A 16,267-nucleotide genomic window follows, 5' to 3' on the forward strand; every position below is an offset into this window, starting at 1 on the left:
CCATCACAGCAACAGGCTAATTTAGGAAAGGTCAGATTGGGAATATATAATTTATTATACAACTATTGAGGACAGCCTTGTTGATTTCCTTACCAGAGAGCAGAAAGCAGAAAACAAATTTCTTCTGAATACAACTGTTTAATATACACAGGAATAGAATGGCTGCCTCTATTAATGATTCTACTGTGATCAACTATTTCTACACAGAAAAGTTGGACCCTTTATGTTTTTTAAAAGTAGACTTGCTGAATCTAGAAGTTGTAAGGTTGAGCTCCATTTTTACTTCACCTTTTTATTTCACTTCTTTCTTACCTTAAATCAGGATTATATGCTTTTTTATACAAATTTGGGATAGTCTTCCCCCCCCCCCCCCAGTTTTTAGGGCCACATCTGTGGCACTTGGAGGTTCCCAGGCCAGGGGTCCAATCAGAACTGCAACTGCTGGCCTTATGCCACAGCCACATCAACTCCGGATCTGAGCCATATCTGCGACCTATACCGCAGCTCACCGCAAGGCTGGATCCTTAACCCACTGAGCGAGGCCACTGATCGAACCAGCATCCTCATGGATCCTAGTTGGCTTGGTTACCAATGAGCCACAAGAGGAGCTCCCCAACCTAAAATGCCCCCCCTTTTTTTTTTTTTTTTTTTTTTTTGTCTTTTTGCCATTTCTTGGGCTGCTCCCACAGCATATAGAGGTTCCCAGGCTAGGGGTCTAATTGGAGCTGTAGCTGCCAGCCTATGCCAGAGCCACAGCAACGTGGGATCCGAGCTACGTCTGCGACCTACACGACAGCTCACGGCAACGCCGGATCGTTAACCCACTGAGCAAGGGCAGGGATGGAACCTGCACCCTCATGGTTCCTAGTCGGATTCGTTCACCACTGCGCCACGACAGGAACTCCCCTAAAATGTTTTAAAGTCTGTAGCCACAAAGATTTCCCTTCCTTTCAATCATCTATTTAAAGGTGAAAGATGTAAATCTTGACCCCCGCCCCATAACCATTTTAGGCAAGCCTTCTTAGAGGTAGCAAAGTTTTCCAAATGCCTATATCTGGATGTATTCCAGTCTGAATTTCTGAACCTCAAACACAGATGTAGGGAAAATAACTTTTCAAATTAAAAAAAAAAATTACCCTAAGATACAGATAGGATCTCCTGCATCACCATTTTCATTGTAACCTTATCAAACAATTATTTAATGAGGTATTGCCTCCAAAATCTAAAGGGAATCAATAGAAGAATAACTGAAATAAACTGAAGTAGGAGAGATTTAGGCTATATATAAAGGGTAGTTTCTGGAAATCTACCCTTGGCATAGATAGGGTAAGGGAGCTTGTGGGAATTCAATCTATTGCAATTTGGAAAGTCAGTGTCAGTGCTCGACAACTTAGCCATTTACCTGCCTGCCCCAAGACAGGGCATTAGACAACTGATGTACAAGGTCCTTCGCATGCTAAGGGTGAGTGATTAACAGGTAAATTTTCACACAGTTCCTGGAAGCCAGTAAACAATACCTTTACCAGAATGGTAACGATATACATTTTGATTCAGGGACTTTGTTTGCAACTGTAACATACAGGGTCTGACACAGCTTACTGATAAGAGCATTGAATTTTCCATAATATCAATTTTGCGAAAAGTAAACTGAAACCGAATACACAAGCTTAAAATTATAATTTATTTTGCTTTGCCCCATCCTAGCCTTCTGTTGCAAGTTATGATCCCGCTATAGTCTCTAAATAAACCTGAACCTAACAATGTACCAATTTGAAGTACAGAAATTGTCAAGTCCATATACACACTACAATTTAAAGCCTTCATATGGTTGTTTAGTTTTTCACATAAGCAAGAAGTGGCTATGAAGTAAATAAGCATGAGCTACCTTCCATACCAGTTCTCAGATCATTCAACAAATGGAAAGGGGGAAGAAGAAACGAGGTAGCACTGCCAATAAAGATTGTTCCCCTCAGTTAACAATGGCCACTGATTAACTTAAAACAAAACTGAACTAGTACTTCCCCAGTTCTGAATCATCCTCAACTTTCTTTTATGGCAGATAACAAGAGCATTCCAAAAAATACAAGGAAGGGACAAGCATTATGCAATTTTGGGGGGTACATGATATTTTTATGAGTTCTGTGCATCTGCATTAGCATTTAGAGTTTTACTAAGAGCTTTCCCCATACATTTTCTCTCTGATCTCTTTTGAGTAAGGCCTAAGTGACCTCTATCTCCATTAAACTGGAGAAAATGGATTGAAATTGCTGTGCAGGTTTGGGGAGGAATGGGGGTGGGGATGGGAGATCTTGACAGTGATCATTGTTAGATGATGAAATGGGGGCCTAAGAGAAGTAGCAGAATGTCCATTCTGGAGGATTATTTTTAAAAGGGCAAAGTCTCCTCAGCTCAGGCGGGTGTGGATTTGGAGCTGCCTGAGGACTGGGGGTGGGGTGGGGCAAAATAGATGACTTTTCCATGCCTGTTTCACCCTAAAATCTGATGAACCTGCAACTTCTGGTAGAATTTGCTACAACTGTATAACACTATTTGGTTTGTATAAAAATGGCAAAGCTGAACTCATGTAAATTCACTGTAATTTTCCACTTGCTGCCAATGTAGAACATTAAAACAATGGTTTGAGTTCCTGTGATTCTGAATAATGTAGGTGCCTTCGCCAAGGGAGAGAAATTTCAAGTAGGAATTATTTAAAAAATAAAAAAAATTCCCACTTGGATGGCACACAATGTAGTCTGGAGTGAGTGTGTGATTCCTGCCACCTCATAATGAATTTAATTCGATAGGTGTCCAATCCTGTGTTTGAAGTGCTTCCTATGCAAATGTCCTTAGGAACAGCATTTATTAAAACTGAAATGTGCTGGCATCAATTCTGTTTTAATGGCACATCATATACTATAATTTAGAGTGTGTAAAAATATTTACAAATTTATAATATACGAATTAACAGAGAAATGGATTACATTTCCTTCCTCAAGATAAAAATCACTTTTATACTCTTGAGTTACACCTCCATACTACAAACTAAATATTGTTTTTTTTTTAAGTATTTATACCAAAACATGGTCTCTTAATAAAAACCAGAGTAAAATGGTACTGTTATTCAACTAGTACCATCTTAAAAGCCCATGCTCTTGCTAGTCATAAACACAGAAAGCTGCTGGAAGTATTAATTTGTTTCCTGACTGCCTCTAGACCAGTGACTCAGTAAGAACTGAGGGAAAATCGAGACCTCAATACAAGGCTGTTATTAGGAAAGCTGGCACAGGTTCTGAAATAGAGCTCACCTCTCCATCCGTTCCAGGTGTTGGCAAGACTTAAATTAGATCAGTGGTTCTTAATTCTGGTCATACATTGGCTTAATACCAATGCCTGGGTTTTTAATATTTAATTTTTCTAGAAGCTCCCCAGGTGACAATTCTAAATTGGCAGCCATGGCTGAAAATTACTGCTACAGAATCTCTCTCTTTGAATGAATGACTGACCTTAACTAACATCCTACAAGTTTTTAGTAGGTCAACCATAATCCTACACTTTTTAAGTAATTAAAATTATTTAAATAATTTGCTTTTCAAAGGATAAAAAAATAATCACCGAACAGCACCCCCCTAACCATTTTAAGCTGCTCACAAATGAGACTCTCCTTCAATCCTCATTCTGCATGTGGCTAATTCTCATCAGTTATCCAGATTATTGATAATGAAAACTGCAGGCCCTGAAAACATGCAAAACTACTATGGTTATCAGCAAATAAACATTGATGTCATCCCCAACAATCACAGCATTACTTTTATTGATCATTACACCGCACTCTGTGAGTTAGTAAAGCGAATAAGGGGACAGTCAGCCCTCCCTATTGGTGGGTTCCACATCTGTGGATTGAAGCAAGCTAAGACTGAAAATATTCAGGAAGTGGGGAATCCAGAAATTCCAAAAAGCAAAACTTGAATCTGTCATGCACCCAACAACTACTTACACAGCATTTACCTTGTACTAGGTATTGTAAATAATCTAGATGATTTCAAGTACATGGGAGGATGTTTGTGGGTTATATGCAAATACCATGCCATTTTATTTAAGGGACAACCACAGAGGGTCCTGAAGCCAATCCTCTGCAGATACCAAGGGACAACTATTATCTGCCCCCAAATGAACAAAAATCCTTATTAATAATCTGAAAATGGGGCAATGCTTTAAAACTATTCTCCACATCCCAGCCCCAAAGCTATTTTCTCCTCTGAAGCACTAGTATTTTTGAACATATAATCAGTCTTTAAAAGGCCAAACTTAAAACTGAAAGAAAGACCAGTTCGTCCAAGTTTCTGCATTTCTGTACTAGAGTTGGAAAGTGGGGCCCAAGGAGAGCACTACAGCGCCAGGCAACATTTCCGGTGTATTAAGCCTCCTGGTTAAAATTGCTACAATGTATTCAGTGGTCAAATTGCTGAGGTTTCTAAGCTCACTTTAACAAGCCAAGAAGAATAATCTTCATGTGTAATTTACTGTCATAAGTCTAAAACGAGCCTTAAAAATTGCACTTCTCAGATTTTGCTTTTCCTGCATCTTCTTAAGTGATTAAGCTGACTCTCCTTTGCCAGAGGTAGTGAAGCAAGATCGAGAAAGGGCATTTTGTCTTCTTCCCGATAAAGTTTAATTATGGTTATATTCGCTGAAACTCTCAAACACCTGATCAAAAGAAAAATGCATAACCAAAGTACATCCCTGGACATGAACACGGTCCCTAGGTAGGCATTACCCGATGGCAGCACATTTAACTGAATAGAAACTCCTATAGGAAATGGATATCAAGCGCCACAAAAACCACCTAAATCAGCAAGCACAACGCTTAGGAAAAAGCAGTGACTGTGGGGACGTGGATGAGAACGCCATGTTTGGGTTAGACTTTCATTATCTAAATGAGATCCAGGGAGCAGTTTAACTTTACCAGGAACAAGAAATTCTAAGTGTTCCCAGGGTGATCCCCTTCCCCACCATACCCTTATCCCAAGAACCTCAGGGCTGCAGAACTGTGGCTCTAAAAAAGAAGAAATGCAGCTTTCTCACAGAATGGCTAACAGAGAGCCGACAGATCAAAAATGCTGTGAGCATACAGTGATTCAAGAGTCTAACAGGAATTTTTTTTTTCAATGATTCAGAGATTCTTCCATTTATAGAATGTAACCTGAGTCTCTCAATATTTGGGCTGGGGCTCAGGAACTCCACTTTCCTTGGAAACAGAATCTCTCCTAAGGCAAACTTAACTCCAGATGAACTCAACACATAGGTCTACGAGGCCTCAGAAGTTACTTTTCACTTTTATTACCCATATCTGTACACTACCTTGCATTCCCAACTCTTAACAGACTTAAAAAAATCTAAAAAGGGGGGCCCATGACTTCTAAGATTAGGAGCCCTCAGGAAATGGATAAAAATACACACGCAAATAGAAAGCAAGTATAATGAAGGCCACAGGACCTCAAAGCCCAATCTGGCTGAAAAGAAAACAGAATAAAATACAAATCACAAACCTCAGAGGCAGGAGGGGAAGATGGGACCATCTGCATACTGACAGGCGGAGAATTTGCTAACACAATGGCAGCTATATCAGAGAGAGAACGCTGCAGATTATCAAAGCAACTTGGACCAACCCCTGTGATTCTTTTAAGTTTCCCAGAATTTGGGAAGACAGCCAACTGAGGCTGGCAAGCTTGGGTACGTCAAAGGGAAGTCCTAGAAGACTTGGTCTGTTCCTTTAAGGCTTTAAAGCAGCACTGGTGGCCTGGCCTTCCAATGTCACACCATTTGACACCTTTTTTTGTTACTCTTCTCTAAAGACCTGATTTGCCTTTGTAACTTTTTAAAGCATCACTATTTAAAACTATTAGTATCTTATCCTACACAACATTTTCTCATCTTGTAAAGTTCTTTTCTAACCCACTCCTATGATCAATGGACCAATATAAGAAGTGAGGTTGAAAATCAAACTTCTGAGGAAAGCTCAAGTGAACTTTTGGTTCTAGGCAGGTAAATAGTATAAGAGGAAGACATCATCTAGGTATTCACTACTGACACACTGGTTCCCCACCGTGTAAGAGAGGAACGGTAATACTGTACATTAAAGCTTCAAAAATGTGTTGGTGTGTGTGTGTGTGTGTGTGTGTGTGTGTGTGTGTGTGTGTGTGTATGATGGTTTTTGTGGCAAAACCCCTTAGGGGTAGAAGATTTTCCTAAATTTTAGAGAGCTCATGGGTAGGAAAATTTTATCTCAGCAGCAAACAATAATACTGAACAAAGGCAAGGAAAAGAACCACTGGCTATTAGGGTGAAAAATGCCTTTATCAATATAAGAGATAAATTAGCCAAAAATCTTTCTAGGTCACCAGAGAAAAATTTTTATTACAGTGTAAGAAGAGATAACCTCTGGCTAGAACAAACAATATATTGTAAAAGAGGTGTCTGATATCCTGAACAGAGTTTTACCTCCCGTTTTAGTGATAGCATCATTATTATAAAAGTGATAATACATTTCCTAGAAAGACCTAGCATTTCAAATATATGCTGGAGCATGTCCAGTGAAACCAATGAATGCATTTTTTTTCTGGCACCAGAGAAAGCGAACTAGCTAGGAAAAAATGTCCAAGTTGTAATTAAAGTAGCACATCTAGGGTACTCCCGTTAATTTTTTTTGTTTGTTTAACTTTCCCAACAAGAGGTAAAAAAAAACAAGTTTCCGTTGTGGAACATGACTGAGTTGAGGGAAAAAAAAGAGGAGAGGAGCTTCACAAAAGGTAGCCACTTCTTCAGTGAAGCAGCTCTACCCGTCCATTCAACCTCACCATGGCCAACTTCTTGGCTCAAATTAGTGTCCTTAAAAAGCAGCCTGCTCCTGAAAAAGGCATCCTCCCTATAAAAGGCTTTTAGGGCAAGGCTTGGAGGGAACAGGAGAAGCAATAAAGACACGACCCTGGGAGATACCTATGTTTTCTTCAATGTGAGTGAGACCTGTGGAAAACTAAAGCTCAACTTCCTTAACAGTAAAACAAAGTCACACAACTTTAAAGGCTGCTTATAGCAGGATTAAGGAAACACCCAGAGATCACTTTAAAGGACTCGAAAAGCTATTCCGGTGAAAAAAAGTGTGACATGTGCAGATACTAACTATGTGAATATTAAAACTCCAGGAATTTGGAAATGGACTCAAAATAATTCAACTTGTGTGTATTTAAAGAAATAAAGTTCCTGGCTCGACAGAAGAGGCATACACAATTCTGATGCTACCCTTAGCCAAGGGGGCAGGCTGAGCTGTGGTCCATCATCAGAGAGTGCCTGGTATTGAAACACGGCTCCTTAGGGTTCATGAGAGGCCTAGAACTGGCCAGGGAGGTTGACAGGTGGTGTGTTTGAAAGCAAGTGAGGGCCACTCAGAGAATTCCCTGAAGGTTGTTGTCCATAACATATGCCAATTATCCTTTGGGATTGTTGACCTGACACCACTGGAGTAAAACTAGAAATTAATTTAATTTCTCCCTTTGTGGCAGAGCAAACTGTCATTTGGGAACTGTATTGGTATTATTTACATTGTCTCTAAATCTCCCTTCTCTTCCCCCAAAGCTTTGGATTTTAAGCTGATATATACTATAAAAACTGAGTGCTATTATAAATTTAAGTGTAACTGAAGTACAGAAAGAAAAGCATATAAAATAAATATTAAATAATGGCTTGTGTATAATCAAATTGGCTTTGTTTACAAAGTTTTAATACTTAGCCTTTGAGTACCACAAACTAGGAGTGCCACACAAAGATGAACCAGCAAGAATATCAGGAATATACCATTCGATGTTTCACCAACTGCATTACATGAAACAAGTGAAAACGAAGTTCCTCAGAGAGGGGAAAAGCTGCTCCTGTAACCCTTCCTCCTGGCTGTTCATAACAAATATTCATATAATAAAAGCTCTAAAAAGTCTTGTAGAAAAGCAACTTTTTTATCTCGGTCTAAGCCAGCATTTCCCATATGACCTTCCCACATCCTGCCCCCAGGAAGACCCAGCAACATGATACTCTCTCTGGAAAACACGGTTTGGGTAATACTATTCTAATACATTTCTTACCCCATCACAATGTTACACTGGCAAAGCATTCAAGGGTATAAGGTGAGATAATTGTTAAATCTGTGATAAATTCTCTCCCTGTATGCCAAAAACAGATAAGGAAAATTAAGTGTTTGGCCACGAGCCCAGGTGTGTGCTTTTGCTTCTAAGGCTTAATTATGAGAAGCATGAAACCAGGAGATCTTGGTTTTAACTGTCTTTTACTACAGATTGGCCTGTGTGTGTCTTGGGGGAAGTCCCGGAATTGGTTTCTTCATAGGTAACTTGAGAAGAGCTTGGCTAAATAATCTGATCTGAGAGGATGCAGGGGAATTGGGGCCAGATCTTAGTCTCGCAATAAAATTTGAAATGTGGTTTTGGTTGCTGCATCACTCACCACCTGTTTCAGCTTGGATCAAACAAAAAACAAAACAAACAAAAAAACTGTTCAAGGGTGGGGGAGAGATTACCTGTTTGAGGATAAAGAATAATTTATAAACCATACACACAAGAAAATAACTTATTCAGGATGAAGTTTATTTGTAGGCTTCAAAGTAGACAGGGGAGAAATAAAAGAAACATTATGAAAAGTTACAAAGACCAGGGAAAGGCTTCAGGGTGCTAATTCTGGTACACTAAAAGGTACACTGGCCCTTTGGTGCTTTAAGGATGTCCATTTAAAGCACCACAGTGTCAATTTATTTAATGGTAATGTTTAGATGTGAAAAAAAACGAATGCCTTCTCAAATGTGCCTGTTACCCAAAGGAAATAGTTTATGCCTCTGATAAAATAGAATGAAATTTATGTCCAGGCACCCAAGGTACAAACAACTTCAAATTAAAACAGGTTAGGATCAACTGCCATAAATGCAATTTAAAAAAATAATGAACCACTTAGAATTACAAATTTTACTTGTACGAAAGGTTTTCGCTATAAAATGAAATACATGCACAGATATAAAACCAGTTGAAAGAATTTGTATTAAAGTCGACACTCAAAATGTATGACTTCTCAAAAACAAACACTACTCATGCTAAAGGTCATCCCACCCCCCAGACCAAACAATTTGGTGGGGCGGGGTTACCAAATAGGACAAACAACAGTCTGAGGTTCTATTCAAGTATATGATTGAAGATACCAATGGGATATTTCCAAAACACATATAGGGGGTATCCAGAACAACTATAAGAATTTACAGCCAACATTAAAATTACCTGGCAAGCTTTGAAAAGGAAAAATGCTTTCAGCTAAATCATGAAACAGCACAGTGGTTGCAGCATTAAGTGATGGAGTCAGTGGAACACAAGCAGATTAGTCATGACCAACCAGTACTTGATAATTAAATGCTCACAAAGACTCAAAATCTCCAGATCGCAATGCACTTCACTCTACTTCCCATTATTATTAAAGGCATGTGTGTGTGCAAACGTGTTAGTACATTTCTGAGTCCATTCTTACTCTACTTTATGAAATCAGATATGACAGAAAACTTTCTAAATCTTGCCAATCATAAAACAATTACAGTATGTTAAGGGTAGAAAAATGACATAACCCAAAAGAGTGGGAATGGCCCTTTAAGGCTGAAGGTTGAAGTGTATTTGCATTTTGAAGCATTATTAATGAGGGCCAATTACAGTGGACTGTTGACTATGTATGGATGGGCGGGAATAATCAGAGTATCTGAAGATATCCTGCTTATACCCTTGTTTGGTTCCCAGTCATTTGCTACAGTCTCTGCCTAAGCCAAAAGCAAGCAGGTACATCTTCTTCCTGGGAGCGTGAGCTAAACTTAAAAAAAAAAAAAAAAAGCAATAAAGGAAATTGAAAAGGAAAAGGGGAGAAGTACAAACGTGTCAAACCAAAAGAAAATGAGCTGTGATGAGAACATTCTCATATAAGAATGCATGGGGTGTCCTCATCATTCTCAAAAGTGTCTCTCAAAAGACACCTCCAAAGAAGGGCTTTTAAACACATATATTCAGTGGGATTCTCCTAATAGCTGCAAGCCTTTTTTAGAAGGCAATGTACCAGAATGATGTTGGACATAGATTTTATGGAATCCAGTTCAGTCCAGTGTGCCTTTTGAGTTTCACTTCAACTTTTCATCATGTTCAGCAACAATGTGATGGGGTATCAAGGAATGAGGTGTTCACTACAAATAAGGGGTGGCTCATTCATGCATTTTAAAGATAAAATCCTTCTCAGATGGCTAGACTTTAAAAAATAAAAAGTGTTCATGAAGATATAAAGAAAATGGAATGAATCCTCGTACTGGTAGGAATGTAATAAAGGTAAGCCTCAGTGGAAAATAATTTGGTAGTTCATCAGAAAGCTAACCAAAGAATTACTGTATGAGCCAGCAACCTTATTCCTGCTTATATACCCCCAAAGAACTGGAAACAGCTGTTCAAACAAAAACCTGTAATCTTAGCCAAAAGAAAGAAACAACCCAAACGTCCAAAAACTGATAAATGAGTAAACAAATGGAATACTGTAGACTATTATTCAGCCCTAAAAAGGAATATAGTACTGATACATACTATATGAATGAACCTCAACACAGGTTAAATAAGAGGAGCTAGACACAAAAGGTCACATATTGTACAACTTCATTTATATGAAGTATTCAAAATAAGTAAATGTATTAAAACAGAAGAAGAGATTGCTGGTTGCCAGGAGCTGGGAGAAGGGGAGAATGGGGAAAGACTACCTAATGAGTACCAAGCTTCCTTTTGGAGTGAAAATATCATTATGGACCAGAATGATTTCACGACATGTGAAAGTACTAAATGCCACTGAATCATTCACTTTAACATAGTTAGTTTTATGGTATGCAAACTTCATCTCACAAAAAAAAAAAAAAAAAAAAAAAAAAAAGTTAACACGCCTGCCTAGGTCAAAAGGCTTAATATGGTTGATGTACCCAGTCAACCGGTATTTATTAAGTCCCTACCATGTGCAAGATACTGGAGATAAAATGAGGAATAAAAAAATAGACACAGGCCTTGCATTCATGGAGCTTAGAGTACAGTGAGGGAGACAAGACATTAATCAAACACTTAACACGAATCAGCTAAGTGATAAGAGTGATGGCTGCAAAGTATTCTGAGAGCTGACCCAGCAGCCATGACCACACAACAACCACATCCAGCACGAGCCTGATCATATCACTCCTCCTTTAGTTCCTACTCTAATAAGTCTCCCACCGACATTAAAAGTGAAAAAAACTAAAATCCTTCCTGTGACCTGCAAGGTCTTGCAGTCAGGTCTCTTCCTCCCACTTCTCCAACCTCTGCCAAAGCTTCGCCTCCCTGCTTTACTCCATTACAGCCCACTGGCCTTCTTTCCACCCCAGGTGGGACCCAGGCTCCTTCAGGCCCCTGGGCTTCTACTCTGTTGCTTCCCTCCACTAGAATGCTCTTCCCTCCTGTCTTCACCTTCTGGTTCACCCTTCAGGTCTCTTTCTCACTAAAGCCTTCCCTGATGGCCACTCAAATCCAGAGAATCCAATAACTCGTTCTCCAAAAATCTATTTCTGCTATAGGGAATCTACAATGAGCAACATAAAGCAAGAAGAAAATCTCCATTCAACTTTTGGAAAAGCTGTTGACTCCAAGTTTCCCCCCAATCCTCTGCAAACATTCTTGTCAACATTTACCCAGAGAAATCCTTTGTGAATTTGACTTTGCAGAAAGTACATTTTTACCCTTCTGATTAGTTTCAGTAAAAACAAGGCAGTTATTTTAACAATAAGAACTGGTAGTGTCTACTGACACTTTAGCCCATTAAACACAATTTAATGTGACTGGTTATTGTGATGCCTTGTTAATTGATTTACCCATACTTTAGACATTTCTATTTAATAATAATAAAAAAAAAGGTCAGGCATCACTCCAGGAATATAATCCTCCAAGAAACATTGTTTCTGTGAAGAAAATAAGATTAGATTTACAGTACTTTGATTTCCATGAACATAACCTACCATAATGTACAAGGACAAGCTGTAAAAGGTTTTTAAGAAGGCCTATCACCCAGCTACTGTGCACTATGGACAGAGGCTAGGACCAAGGAAAACAGGTGCTGTTCTCTTTTCAAGTCTACCTCATTTAGTAATCATAAACTGGGGCAAGGGATTTTTTGCAGCACTGATTTCTCTGCGAGCAGATATGTATCACTGACTTATAGAAAGTTCCACACAAAAAACTCTGCTTAAAGCTATCAAAGGACATTTAAACAACATTATCCCTGTGCTTTCTAGGAGTGAAAATAAATTGCATTTAAAAAATAACATCTCAATGATTAACAGATATTATTTGTACACACATCTGACATAACAGTAATGATGCCTACACAAACAGTTTACTAACAAATGAGTAAACAACAGCATGTAATCAGCACCACTTTTTCTTGGTTCATAGCTTCTTGTCTTAAAGAACACTACTGGGAAATCAACACAAAATTGAGACACTCCATTCCAAGTGGAGAATGGGACTCATTTTTTTTCTCACCCAGGAGTTTTTACCCATACTCCTAAATGTTTAAAAATTCAAAATGCGGAGTTCCCGTCGTGGCACAGTGGTTAACGAATCCGACTAGGAACCATAAGGTTGCGGGTTCGGTCCCTGCCCTTGCTCAGTGGGTTAAGGATCCGGCGTTGCCATGAGCTGTGGTGTAGGTTTCAGACGTGGCTCGGATCCCGCGTTGCTGTGGCTCTGGCGTAGGCCGGTGGCTACAGCTCCGATTCAACCCCTAGCCTGGGAACCTCCATATGCTGCGGGAGCGGCCCAAGAAATAGCAACAACAACAACAACAAAAAAGACAAAAGACAAAAAAAAAAAAAAAAAAAAAAATCAAAATGCCAGTTCATGACCTATGCTTAATCCCTACTAAGATCAGCTAGTTGTTTGTCTGGTCACAGCAAACACTTCCTGCCCTGAGACCCTCCTGAGGGGTGGGGTAAGTAAGGAAGGATGGCTGCAAGCTGAAATGGCTGTTGGTACAATGGGTTAGGGAAGAAAGCTATTTGTTCAAATGCAACTCCAAATTAGAAGAATAAAACTCAACATTCAAGAGCAGCACAGCTATAAGGAAACTCTCTCCTTTCATCAATATTCAAAAACCACCCAAGAGAATTTTCCCCTACTGTTTTTGCTAATCCTATGCTGAGAGTACAGTAGAGCTTTTGTAGAAAAACAACTCAAACACATAACAAGTGGTATATTTCAATCACAGAAATTGCCACTTACCAAAATTTTTAGCTTCCTTCACAGTAGAAAATGCAAAAAAAAGCTTAATGAGGTTTAAAAATATTTTATACACAAACCATCTTGAATGGAGCTGGCAAATAATGGAACCTAGTGAGTGATTTTTTTTTTCTTTTTATGGCCGAATCTGCGGCATATGGAAGTTCCCGGGCCAGGGACAGAATGGGACAGAATATGAGCTGCAGCTGCAGCAACACAGATTCTTTTAATCCACTGCACTCAGCCAGGGATCAAACCTGCACCTCCACAGCAACCCGAGCTGTTGCAGTCAGATTCCTAACCCAAGGCACCATGGTGGGAACTCCAAGTTTTTTTTTTTTTTTTTTTTTTGTCTTTTTAGGGCTGCACCCAAGGTATATGGAAGTTCCCAGGCTAGGCGTCTAATTAGAACCATAGCTGCTGGCCTACACCACAGTCACAGCAACTTGGGATCCGACTCTCATCTGCAACCTACACCACAGCTCACGGCAATGCTAGATCCTTAACCCACTGAGTGAGGCCAGGGATCAAACCTGTGTCCTCATGGATACTAGTCAGATTCGTTTCCGCTGAGGCACGACAGGAACTCCCAAGATGATTTTTAAAGTGCTGATTTCCCTAGGGAAAATCTTTCTTTCTTCCTAGTTCCCCTAGCTAACTATGTTCCTGGCACTGAGGAATGTCAGGTTATAAATCAAAGAAGAGGTGCCCATAGCTCGCTAGGCCCCCACATAACTTGCCCTGTCCAGGGAGCCTGAGCAGGGTTTAAGTTTTACACCCTTTACCTCCCCTCCAGGTTACCAATCTTGCCCCTGCCTCCCTGGCAGCCAACAACTCTCCCCATCTCCCCCTTCGCTCTGTCACCCTGCGCCACTGCGGGGCGCCATGTGGAAGGCCATCAGTCGGCAAGCCCGGGCAGACTGGAGTAAAGCCTAAGCACGTCCCTCTTTTTTCCTGGACCCCACCTCTCACTGACCTGTCTGAGCTAGGGTGGCACCCTGGTTCCTGAAATAAAATCTTGTGGGGTCGACAGAAAGAATACAAGTAGGACACACGTGAAGGACGCATAGAAAATGCATTTGTAGCACACTGCTAAGTAAACACAGAAGGCAGAGGGAAGAATAAGGACTGCTGAAACTAGAGTCTGACCAGGGCCAGGGAGAGTTAGCCTAGTAAATCTCCAGACTAATGCATGGCCAAGCCTTGGGGTAATGTTGGTCTCTTCTGATCCGGAATATGACCCAAATCCCTTGAAAATAGGCTCTGCTCTCAGCAAACTGGTCTTCCTCCTCATTTTATTTATTAACTGCTGTTCTCCTGGATTGGAATTACCTGCATGAGTCTCCTTGAAAGTAAACTGAAAGTTCAACTCTGCGAAATTCAGCAACCGAATCTAAGAGACTTTATGAAGGGCTGTAGATACATAAAATCGACAAACTTTCACAAATTGGCTTCCCCCTCAAGGTGATTAGCCAGTGATTCTTGGAGCTTTGTGTCTTATTCACTTAGTCTACATTTGGGATTTGCTTCCTCAATAAACATAAGCAACACCTAAGTGTGTTATAAGCAGATGAAAAATTCTGTACATGGGTAGATGAAAGGATGGATGAATGGAGTGACACAAGTATTATGGACAAAAAGACAAGGCTCACTCATTTGATTAAACCAGCCTGGCTCCAAAATCAGAGTATCTTTTAGGGTCATTTGAGATCACCAAGGGTCATTAAGCTATGACCTGAAATGAGAATATAGTCTGATCAAGGCTAGTGCCTCAAAGTTTAACTGTTTTATAAATATATTCTAATGGGTATGTTTTGGATGCTAAAAAATCAGAGGCACGCTGACATCTGCCATTCTAATGACCTTCCTTCAGAGAGCCTAGCAATTATCAGGTTGTTTCAAAGTGGCCATACAAGAGGTGGCTCAGTGTGTGCGTTCTGGAGCCAGATGTCTGGGTTCAAATCCTGGTTCTGCCACTTACTACCTAAGTGACCTTGGGTAAATTCCTTAACCACATTATGTCTCAGTTTCCCTATCTGTAAAAATGAGGATTATATTGGTGATGACTTGCAAGGCAGCTGTGAGATAGTGCCTTCACACAGTAAATAATGAAACTATTAGTTGCTGTTATATAGCACCGTGAAACAGCAAATTCCTTTGCTGCCACTAACTAGTTGCTTCCAACACAGATTTTAAAATATTCATGTAAAAAATACATATCCTAATACAAATAATCGAAACACATCTGTAGGGTTATTACATCTGAAATCCAGTGGCACAAATGAAATCAATGTGAATATTTTCTAAACTAGAATAAAGACAGAGAGATACGATTTCGTAAAAATGGAAGTGCATGCCTGTAAAATCCAAATGATTATGAGTATTTCTTTAAATGAACTATTCCACATTGAGCAGATACTATTTAATTAGCATATGAGCACAATGCAGGATAGTCACCATGACTTTACTCAGGACTTCAAATACAGTTCATACAAAATGTTGCAAAAAAGGATCTATGAGTTCTCATTGCGGCTCAGCAGATTACAAACCTGACTAGCATCCTTGAGGGTGAAGGTTTGATCCCTGGCCTCACTCAGTGGGTTAAGGATCCTGCCTTGCCGTGAGCTGTGGTGTAGGTTGCAGACGTGGCTTGGATCCAGCGTTGCTGTGGCTGTGGCGTAGGCTGGCAGCTACAGCTCCAATTCGACCCCTAGCCTGAGAACTTCCATATGCCACAGGTGTGGCCCTAAAAAAAAAGCAAAGAAAAAAAGATCTAAAGCAAACTTCATTCAGATGGCTCCTCAAAAGTTATAACTCAGTTTAAGGATTAGAATCTGGGGAGTATCAGCAAGTGAAGGGCTCTGGGCTAGGTATTAGGCTGGAGGCAGAAATAACCAGCAATGTGAAATCAAACA

At 39.9% G+C, this 16,267-nt stretch overlaps 1 protein-coding gene across 37 annotated transcripts in view; it reads right to left on the reverse strand.

The window, feature by feature from the left end:
* ATP11C (ATPase phospholipid transporting 11C) overlaps positions 1-16,267 on the reverse strand; it is a 180,488-nt gene that overhangs the window by 97,919 nt on the left and 66,302 nt on the right. The window lies entirely within an intron of this gene.

This window comes from Sus scrofa, chromosome X (assembly GCF_054392235.1).
Source record: "Sus scrofa isolate SSC_HxYL_T2T_F1_AM1 chromosome X, Sscrofa_HxYL_maternal_Yorkshire_Landrace_v2.0, whole genome shotgun sequence".
Classification (NCBI taxonomy): Eukaryota; Metazoa; Chordata; class Mammalia; order Artiodactyla; family Suidae; genus Sus; species Sus scrofa.